Here is a 10,834-nt window from a genome sequence, read left to right on the forward strand (position 1 = left end):
ACATTAGCATCTCATGTAAGAATTTACCTTTATTCTTTCTTATATCACCTGTTCCATTAATATAGTAATTGCATTTTACATTCTTCATCTTTACTCTCGGCGCATATGACTTCCCTTGCCCATGGTCTTCAATACCTTTACATTGTAACAAAAAACAAGCAATCAACATATACACCAAAAGCAAGAAAGATAAAGGGGTTGAGAAAAAAAGATTGATGAGGTGATTCACATAAACCATCACACAAAATAATAATCCACAGAGAATAAATACTGGATATTAAACAGAAGGAGAGAAGTAACTTAGAAATGAAGGATAGATGATCAAAATTAAGTAGAAATTAAGAACCTGTTGTACATAATAGATAATCAACGTCATGTAAAAAGCAAGACATAAAGAGGTAACTATAACTAATCCCTCAATAGTAATTATATGTAGAGTTGAAAAGAGAAAGAGCAAGAAGTTAACAATGAATCCAAAAAATAAAATCCCAGAGTGAAACAACCATAAGGAGAAAAGAGTACCATAAAAAGAGAGAATGAGGGCAAACAAGCATTCTCTTCTTCCACATGAATACAAAACATAGGTGTGGGCCATCTAGGTGAAAGTTGGGTTTGGCCAAATGGAACACAAAGTAAGCAACCCACCTTTGACCAACGATTGATTTAGATTTAAGCTTATTTAACGCGGGCTTCGCCCTACAAAAAGTTCTCCTAGGCCAACTCAAAAAACCCTAACCACCATACGAGTGTGCCATGCGACAAGCCACACTAACTTCTAGCATTCGCATGGTAGAGTTTTGAATATGGGTAAAAACCTTGTTTTTATACAGAAATCTTGTTTGTGTTTGTTTTCTTATAGGAATAATACACTGATCATCAATTTTATGCCAACCAATTGAGCCTCGCATTATCATTTCAATACTTGTAAATAAGAGTATCATTTTATCAATTAAAATATGAAATTTCGTGCCAAAATTTCTAGAATGTCTCATTAAGCATGCAAGGGCATTTTGGAGAGCATTTGCCACAAGGACCATGAATCATAAACCAAAAACTATAATGTATTCTCATGTATATATTTATGTAACAACTCAAGATAAGTATAATATCTCAACACATGTATTATTTCCTAAGGCCCTATTCATTTGGGATTTTGGGAAATGGTTCAAGACTAAAACTGATTATTGGATTGAAAATGAAATTGTGTTTGATATTGAACCCAATAGTCAATTTCAAACTCAAATTCAAAAGGAATAGGGCCTAAATATTAACAATGAGTACAAATTGTTGCAAGTCGGTGTTAAGATTGAGTCATAATTTGATATTGGTCGTATTAGTTTGCTTTACATGCCGTTGTCAAATTTGTTTATTTTTTGAATGGCAAATAGATTTATCGAAGGAAATGTCGGGACAAAAAAGGTCCCGAAGCAACAACTAAACCACCTCAAGACCTCTTAGTGCAGCCAAAAATAAAAAGTTGTGAGGTTAGCCTTAGAAACACCTTCCTATGCCATTCAATCAGCATCTGTATTAGCTGATCACTTTACATTGTTAAATGTAAGTGCTAAACCTTCAACTTTGTTTTGGATTTCTTCAAACCCATTCAACCAGCATCCCTATCAGCTGATCACTTTACATTGTTAAATGTAATTGCTAAACCTTCAACTTTGTCTTGGATTTCTTCAAACCAATGGGCAAATCTCCAAGTGATGGGGAGTCTCCTCTTAAGCCATTTGATTACACTGGGGGAATCCCCTTCGACTACTACTTGATCCATGAGGTTAGAATCAAGTAGTCTTAGCCCCTGAAGCACTGCCCTCACCTCTTCCTCATTTGAATCAATATTACTGGTTGGGCTTGAGAAAGCCCATAAGGTGTTTTTATTTTTCATCTTTTAAGACACCTTCTATCCCAGCACCAGCAAGCCCCAAATTACACATGCTAAATCCATCAAAGTTGAGTTTTAACAATCTTGGAGCCAGTGGAGCCCATTATAGGCCTGTGCCGGTACTATTTCTGAGCTGGTACACACCTCCTTCCATCCATACCATAAATCATGGACTAAACAAACTCATACTATTTCAAGTTTGTTTATTTTTATATTGGCTGTGTCTACTTTGGATGTTTTATTTAGAATATATTTCTAGAATGGAATGCGCTTTTTATCAACTAACTTTTTGTATATCATGTTTTTGCATTTTCTTAGGGAGGATGGCCCTAGGTGGTGGAAATGTTTTGATTGGGTTGTGAAATTTGTACTATTGACCGTAGATAATACGTAAAATAGACTTCTAAATTTGTTCATACAAGTTATATAGTATCTCTACCTTGGTCAGTCTTATCGCATTTCTACGGTCTTCATTCATAGATTATATTTGTCAGTTACTTTTAACAATTGTTTGTTAGTTTGTGTGTTGCAGTTAGGATAAGTTTACTTATGTCATGTCTTTAGTTGCATTATGTTTCTGTGCATGTGTAGTTTATATCTGGCTTTGTTCATAGATTTCGTGCACCTCTGTTTATGTTAATTTTACATGTTGTTATGGTTATCTTCTTTCTTCACATATTGTTAGGGCTCTTGTTACGTTATTATTGATTTTATGTGATTTGTTTGGTGTTGAATCTTATAAATTTCTTAGTATGTGTTGTTTCTACAGGTTGATTTGTTTGTTGACAAATATTGGATCAACTCATAAGAGGTTGGATCATCTATTGCTGATATCTTATGTTCACACTGAGAGATGTCCCAATGGGTAGGGCATGGTTGTGCGCTCGAATCATTCAAAAGAAAATAGTATGTAAGCACAATAAATATCCTAGGGGTTTATCCAAGCTAACAACTTACCCAAGTTACCCAAGGATTTCTAGCCCCAGGGACAACCACTCCAATAGGGATTCTTCTAGTTCTTGAAGATATATAAAGATTCATGAAGAAACCAACAAAAGCTCATATAAGGCTTCCTATTCAAAAAGCAATCATAGCAAAAACATATAAGTCTAATGATAACAAATGATGATCCCAATACCCAATATGCTTCTTAACACAAAAATCTATGATTCACATGATAGACAATACATATACTGTCCATATTGCCCAATTGAGATAATCAATTACAGCTAATTCTAAGTCAGATTCGTTGCAGGTTCTCCATCATTCACATTTTACAAGCACTAGGACCAAGGTTCTGAAAATCGGAATATTTCTTGAGAAATAATTTTACTACAGAAATGTTTTTCTTTGAATCCAAACAGGGTAAAGGTTTCGCCAAAAAATTTAATCTAAAAAATCACTCTCTTGTCAAAGTATAAGTACACGTGTTAAGAAAGCTGAAACACACCAACTAGGACAGAAAAAATGAAAATTAGGGCTGGGAAACAATTATTAGCCACGGATTACAGTATCCATTCCAACAATTAGGGCAGGCAAACCATGTCGTTCCCATGAACGAAAATCTTATTCCTAAGATTAAGGGCAACAAAAATCAGCACTTCATCTTCTCTTGGTATACCCCTAAAGATCAATGGTTAGGATCATTCAATAGCCGCATCGATCATATCCATGTGCCACACATGAGTTTAAAAAACGATAGTTAAGAGTAGTGAATTTTGATTTGTATTTTTATTAGCGAATAATGATGAGAAGAAAAATATTTACAGTTTTCTCGGTGAAAATTGTGTTGGTGGGAATTTCCTGTCTTAAAATTGTTTTTATAATTTAAATAAAACTTGTGAAAATTCACTTAATTTTCTCAATATCATTTTGCAAAATCTCTAACAAATTGTTGATTATTATCCGGTGGTTTTACTAGATCTCGGCTAGTTTTTTACTTCTATAACCATTAGAAAAGATACTTGACAAAAAATGATATTTTCAATAAAAAAAATTTAATATGATCACTGGATTAGATAGTCACAAGAAAACGACCCAGAATATGCGAAGATATGATTTATGCAATAATCAAGAAGCAAAATGTAGCAAGGAACACACCGAGGCAGTTGGCTCTTCGGCATAAAGTCATGGGTATGCTCCCTGTTGAATAGTGTTCGAATCCCGCCTCCGACTTGCCTGATACATGTGGTGTGTGTGTCGTTGCGTGTATCCGTAGGGACTAGTCCTACTCCCGAAGGGGGTGGAGACATCCTACGTCATCAAACAAAAAAACAAAATGTAGCAAGGAAGGTGCTTTACGTGGACTAGGGTATTTTAGTCAATTTTAAAGATAGCATAGGGTCAGATAATCAGGAACAACAATCTTGTCCGCCCTACATAATATGGCTCTGATAATCTGCACATTGAAAATGTGCCGATTGCTTTTAGTTTAAGCAGTCCACTTCGAACCAGAGTATTGGGGGATAGACCTGGTAAAAAGAGGACCAACGGGTCCACCCAGCCCACCCGTAATTTACAGGCCCAGGGCCGGGTCACTAAGTTATTGACCCATTGAAATTTGACCCGCCCGTACGGGTCCCACCAAAACTGGGCCGGGTGGACTCACGGGTGCCCAAAAATCCAAATGATCGAGATTTTATATGGTGTAAGCCCTTATAGTCCCTTATTTTCAGAAAGTACTGTATGGACCACATCAAAGGATTAAACCGTCCATGTGATGAACACAACGTAAATAAGTTGTGCCCCCAAAAATCATTTCCATAGGATGATCCTTGCCCTCCGATCTATAGAGGTTACCATAAATAATAATATGCAATTCCTCCATAGAATAGTGCGCTAGGATCATCCTATGGAAACGATACTTTGGGCACAACCTATTTAAGTTATGGCCCATCACATGGACAGTTTGGATCATCCTATTATAATGTGCGAATAAAAAAAGCAACAAAAAAAAAAAAACCTGGTGACCGTACATGTGGGGTCCGGGTTCACCAAATTGTGACCCATAGATTTCCGGGTCATTTATGACCCAGCCCGTACCACCCATACGGGTTGGGTGAAACCTGGCCAGCCTACCCATTTGCCAGGTCTATTGAGGGGTTAGTCATAAGATGGGCCACAACATGTATGGTCCATATCACTTGATAGTCATAAGATGGGCCACAACATGGATGGTCCATATCACTAGATTTGTGTCCATATGTATTGTGATGATGCATAACGACTAAAAATAACTGCATTTAATACTTTTTTGGTGGAGCCACTGTTTACGTGCACTTTGATAAGTGAATTTTAAGGCTCCTTTCTAAAGACATTTATTGGGGCCACTTCTTCCTTGTTGACATTATCGGAGCGTTGATCCAAAAGGCACCATAAGTCCGGCCCTATATGCCGTCAAGAGCATCTTGATCAGAAGATCAACTTCCCGTAATCAATAATATATACGGGGTGATGATATTTTCACCCCCTGCATTACTTACACACTCCCTCTTATAGCCTGGTTTGACATAAAGTTGCACACTTTTCACGTCAAATCAGGTTCTAAGGGGAGCATGCAAGTAATGCAGAGGGTGAAAATATCATCTCCCTATATACTTGATCAAATCTTAATGAGTTCTCCGACAAGAAAAGTTAAGCTATTAATTTTGTAATTCTTATATCTAAAACACAAAATCTTTGCAGGTTGAAAATAGAAGTGTGCATATTGAAAAAAGGGGTGCAAATACCAATTTGTATTTTACCAAAGTAAACAGTACTAAAATTAAAAATGGAAAATGACCTCTGTGCTATTAAATGATTTTAAGATCAGTATTATTGTCTGTATGCTTCGAAAGGTAACCCAATATGGTAAAGTATACATGATTTTGGTGCTGAATATTCAAATTTCATATTCACGAACATCAGTTCTTTTGGATTTCACGATGATCTCTCTAACTAAAGACGAAGAATGGTTGGCAGAAAAAAGAACATTTGAAAACCGGTATTCTCCTTCTTTAGGTTACTCGTATCCATCCCAACTCCGCATCATATCAGCCACTAAGCCAACCTGCTTTTTGTGCAACCAAACACACAGAAAGCATGAGAAGCTCGAGCATTTAACTAACATTCAGGAGAAGCTGGAGCATTTAACCAACATGTAAGCCAAGACCATTGTTTGAACATATAGAAAATCATGAGGAAGCCCTAATGTTCTTGGACCAATCCGGCACAGCCAGATTAAGGGACTACAAAGCAGTTTATATTTTCTAGGATGAATCATAATGACTTAATGGATCAATGGCTAGAATCATCTGATCAAGGTGTAATCAATAAAATTTGATGCAATCACCTAAAAGAGTCCAAAATTAGGCCCAATAAGTGTCTTATTTAGCATTTTCATAAGGAAAGCGATATCATTGGCCCCTTTTCTTTAAACTTGGGAGAGCCTAAACTAGTTGCAAGCAAGTCATGAATACACTAGGATAGGGTGTCCCAAGCATGGTTTTAAATTTCGGCCAAAATCCGAAATTTCGGGGACCAAAACCGAAATTTGCCGAAATTTGGTTTGGAATTTCGCGAAATACCAAATTTCGGCCGAAATTTCGATTTAATGTAATTTAAAAAAAAAAAAAAACTGTTACAAAATTTCGGAATTTCAGTCCGAATTTTCGAAATTAATTAAATAATATTTTTTAATTATTACCAAATTTTGGCCCGAAATTTCAGATTTTGCCAAAATTTCGGATTTCGGTGGGGTCCAAAATGGGTACCGGAAATACTGGACTATACAGCTATATTGATTCTCGATTATTTCTCTCTTTTGAAAGTATAGAGCACCTCATCTTCTGTTGGTGTACTCCTAAAGACAAAATGGTTATGATCATCCAATAGAAAAGAAGCCAACGGCATGATCATATCCTTGTGGCACAAATGAGTTTTAAAAATGATAGTTAAGAAGAGTAGTGAATTTTGATTTTCTATGTTTATTATTAGTGAATAATGATAAGAAGATGGGCCACAAGATGGATGGCCCAGATCACTTGATCTGTGTCCATGTGTACGGTGATGATGCATATCGAATCAAAATAACTGCATTCGATACTTTGTGGGTGGAGCCATAAGGATGCCCTATAGATGGAAAGAAAAGAATGGACAACAAGCAAAGTGTTATGGTTTGATGGGCAAAATTCACGATCACTTTCCACAAATCCTTTGACATGCACTTTGATAAGTGAATTTTAAGGCTCCCTTTTGAAGACATTTATTGGGTGTTGGCATGATCGGATCCGTTGATCCAAAAGGCACCATAAATCCGGCCAAATGCTGCTGAGAGCACCTTGATCAGATGACCGCATTCCCGAAATCAACAATATATACTCGATCGAAGTCTAATTTAGTTTTCCGACAAGAAAAAGTAAGCTATTACTTCTGTAATTCTTTATCTATAACATAAAATGTTTGCTTGGGATGAGAAAAAAGACGATATATAGTGGGGCCTAACTATCCTGACCTCCATCTTGAAGAAAGCTCCTGGTAGAGGACTCCTATTCAGAAAACATAGTCACATGATACTCGGATGCAAATTTGGCAATATCTTCTGCAAATAGGAGGTCTACAAATGGCCCTTTGTTGGAGGCAACTTGGTGTCTTGGAAGAGTTAGAAACAAGAAGCAGTATCAAGGTCAAGTGCAGAGGCAGAGTATAGAGCCATGGCATATGAAGGCTGCGAGTTGATCTGGTTGAGGTTGTTTATGTCAAAAATTGGGTTGCCCTACTTGTCACCTGCTTCGCTTCACTATGACAACAATTCCGCCATTTACATCACCATGAATCCAATGATTCATGAGCGGACAAAACACATAAAGGTGGATTGCCATTTTATTCGGCATAGGACTCAAAAAAGAGAGATTTACATAGTGTTCACAAGGTCAAACGATCAGATAGCAAACATGTTTACAAAACCCCTAAGCAACGCTAGATTAAGCGATTTATGTAACAACAAGCTGGGGATGTATGACAATACATACTCCAGCGTGAGGGGGGGGGGGGGGTGTGTGTTAAAGAATGGTTGTCATATACACAAAGGGTATTTATGTCTTTCCATATTTCACGCTTATATATATATATATATATATATATATATATATATATATATATATATATATATAATATATATATAATATAATAAGGAGGGAGGGGTGTTTACTATTAGCTGCTGAGGTGGCAGCATGAGGAAAAAGAAATTTCGTTCCTTTTTATCAGGGATTTACACGTCAGCATTAGTCTTTTACCATTAACCCCTTTGCTGATATCTAAATCTGTCTCTATGAGAAGGGTAAAATCGTAATCTACATACAAAAAGTACCGACACATGGTACCTGTCTATGAAAATTATGGAAAAAAACTACCAAGAAGAGGTCAAGACATATGACAATGACGACAAAGGTACTTTGTATTACTCATGCAGGACACTTGCAAAATATTGACGGATTCCGGGCACCTGACGGGTTGATCAGCCTATGGAAATCATTTAACGGGCACAACCGATTGATGTTGTGTTCCATCCCATGGACGGTTTGGATCAACCTATAACCCTCTATAGATTGGAGGGTTCGTGTCAACCTATGCAAATTATTTTTGGGGCACAATCTCTGTAGGCAGTGGCCCATCTAATGGATGGTTTGGATCATCCTATGGTACGGGCCATACCGTACATTTTAATAAAGTGAGGAGTGAAATCATCAAAATACGGTGACCAGTGCCATTATAAAATATGGTAGTGAGGACATTAGCACTCGCGGGTCGGGTTCAACCCGAATTTGGGTGGGGTCGGGTTAAGCTTTTTCGCAAATCGGGTTGGGTTGGGGTGGGAAGAATCAACCAGAATTGGAAATCAGGCTAGGTAAAAAAATCTATAGGGTCATCTTAACCATCAGCTATATAATTTGAAACCATCGTTGTTACTTGGATTCCCACGCGGGTCGGGTTCAACCCCAACCCGACGGGTTCAACCCGAATTTGGGTTGGGTCGGGTTAAGCTTTTTCGCAAATCAGATTGAGTTGGGTTGGGAAAAATCACCCCGAATTGGAAATCGGGTCGGGCAAAAAAATATATAGGGTGATCTTAGCCATCATATTTAGGAGGAGAGAAAAGGCAACGATTTTATTAATTATTTGAAAATTCTTTTAGAATTACACTTCGTTTTTTTTACTTTTTCAAACAAAGGCACCCATCCAACCCACATATTTTCAATCCTACCCCCTCCTTTATGCTTTTTAACAAAGGCACCCATTAAAGCCACATAATTTCGATCCTACCCTTCTCCTTTATGCTTTTTTAATAAATAAATCTATTGGGTGATCTTTACCATCATATTTAAGAGGAACAACATATTATGGAAACCTCTATAGATTGGAGGGCTGGATCAGCCTATGGAAATGATTTATGAGGTGCAACCTATTGTTGTTGTGCTCCATCACATGGACGGTTTGGATCAATTTTTAAAAAAATTAGTTCTCATCAAGGGCAACTGAATGAAAAATTGAATTTGGTCATGTTTTGATGTAAATTTCATGCTTTGAGAATGTTCTATAGTTCAAATTGAAGGAGATAATGGATCCACCTGTCCTACATTTCCAAAGGTATTAAAAACAAAACATAACTGAAAAGCCCATAAAATGATATTTACATTCACCGATGCTAACATAAAATTTTACATGAAAGAAATTCCACAAATAATAGAATTACACATCACTTTTTTGACTTTTTTTAACAAATGCACCCATTCAACCCACATATTTTCAATCATACCCCCTCCTTTATGCTTTTTAACAAACGCACCCATTAAAGCCACATAATTTCAATCTTACCCCCCTCCTTTATGGGTTTTTAATAAAAAATCTACAGGGTGATCTTAACCATCCGATTTAAGAGGAATTATGGAAACCTCTATAGATTGGAGGGCTCAGATCAGCCTATAGAAATGATTTTTTGGGCACAACCTATTTATGTTGTGTTCCATCACATGGACGGTTTGGATCAACCTATGACGTGGTCCGTACAGTTCTTTGTCGGCCCGTGCATCGCATAGGGTTTTTTTACTAGTTATATATATAGCATAAGAGAAAAAGAGGGAATTATTTGAATTTCTCCCAAAATTCTATCAGAATTACACATCACTTTTTTTGACATTTTTTAAGAAAGGCACCCATTCAACTCACATATTTTCAATCCTCCGCCCTCTTTTATACTTTTTAACAAAGGCACCCATTAAAGCCACATAATTTCAATCCTACCTCCCTCTTTTATGCTTTTTTAATTATGGAAACCTCTATAGATTGGAGGGCTAGGATCAGCCTATGGAAATGATTTTACGACCACAACCTATTTCTGTTGTGTTCCATCACATGGACAGCTTGGATCAACCTATGATGTGGTCCGTACAGTTCTTTGTCGGCCCGTGCATCGTACGGGGTGTTTTACTACTATATATATATACTAGTAAATATATATGTATATACTAGTAAATATATACATTTACTAGTATATATATTTACTAGTATATACATATATATATTTACTAGTATATATATATATATATATATATATATATATATATATTCGTCAATATTTTGAAAGGTGTCCTGAATCCGTAGTATTATGTAATATGTTCACAAAAATTTGTAGTATTATGTAACATATGTACCAAATCCACAATTTTGCAAAGAAAAAACGTCACTATGTTGACTTTGTCCACTTTTTTTTTATTACAAAAGCATAAAGGAGGGGGTAGGATTGAAATTATGTGGCTTTAATGTGTACCTTTGTTAAAAAGCATAAAAGAGGCGTAGGATTGAAAATATGTGGGTTGAATGGGTGCCTTTGTTAAAAAAAAGTCAAAAAAAGTGATGTGTAATTCTCATAAAATTTTGGAAGAAATTCAAATAATTCTCTCATTTTCTCTT

This window comes from Tasmannia lanceolata, unplaced genomic scaffold, assembly GCF_043159265.1.
Source record: "Tasmannia lanceolata isolate RefF3 unplaced genomic scaffold, GAP_Taslan_0.1 ptg000012l, whole genome shotgun sequence".
NCBI lineage: Eukaryota > Viridiplantae > Streptophyta > Magnoliopsida > Canellales > Winteraceae > Tasmannia > Tasmannia lanceolata.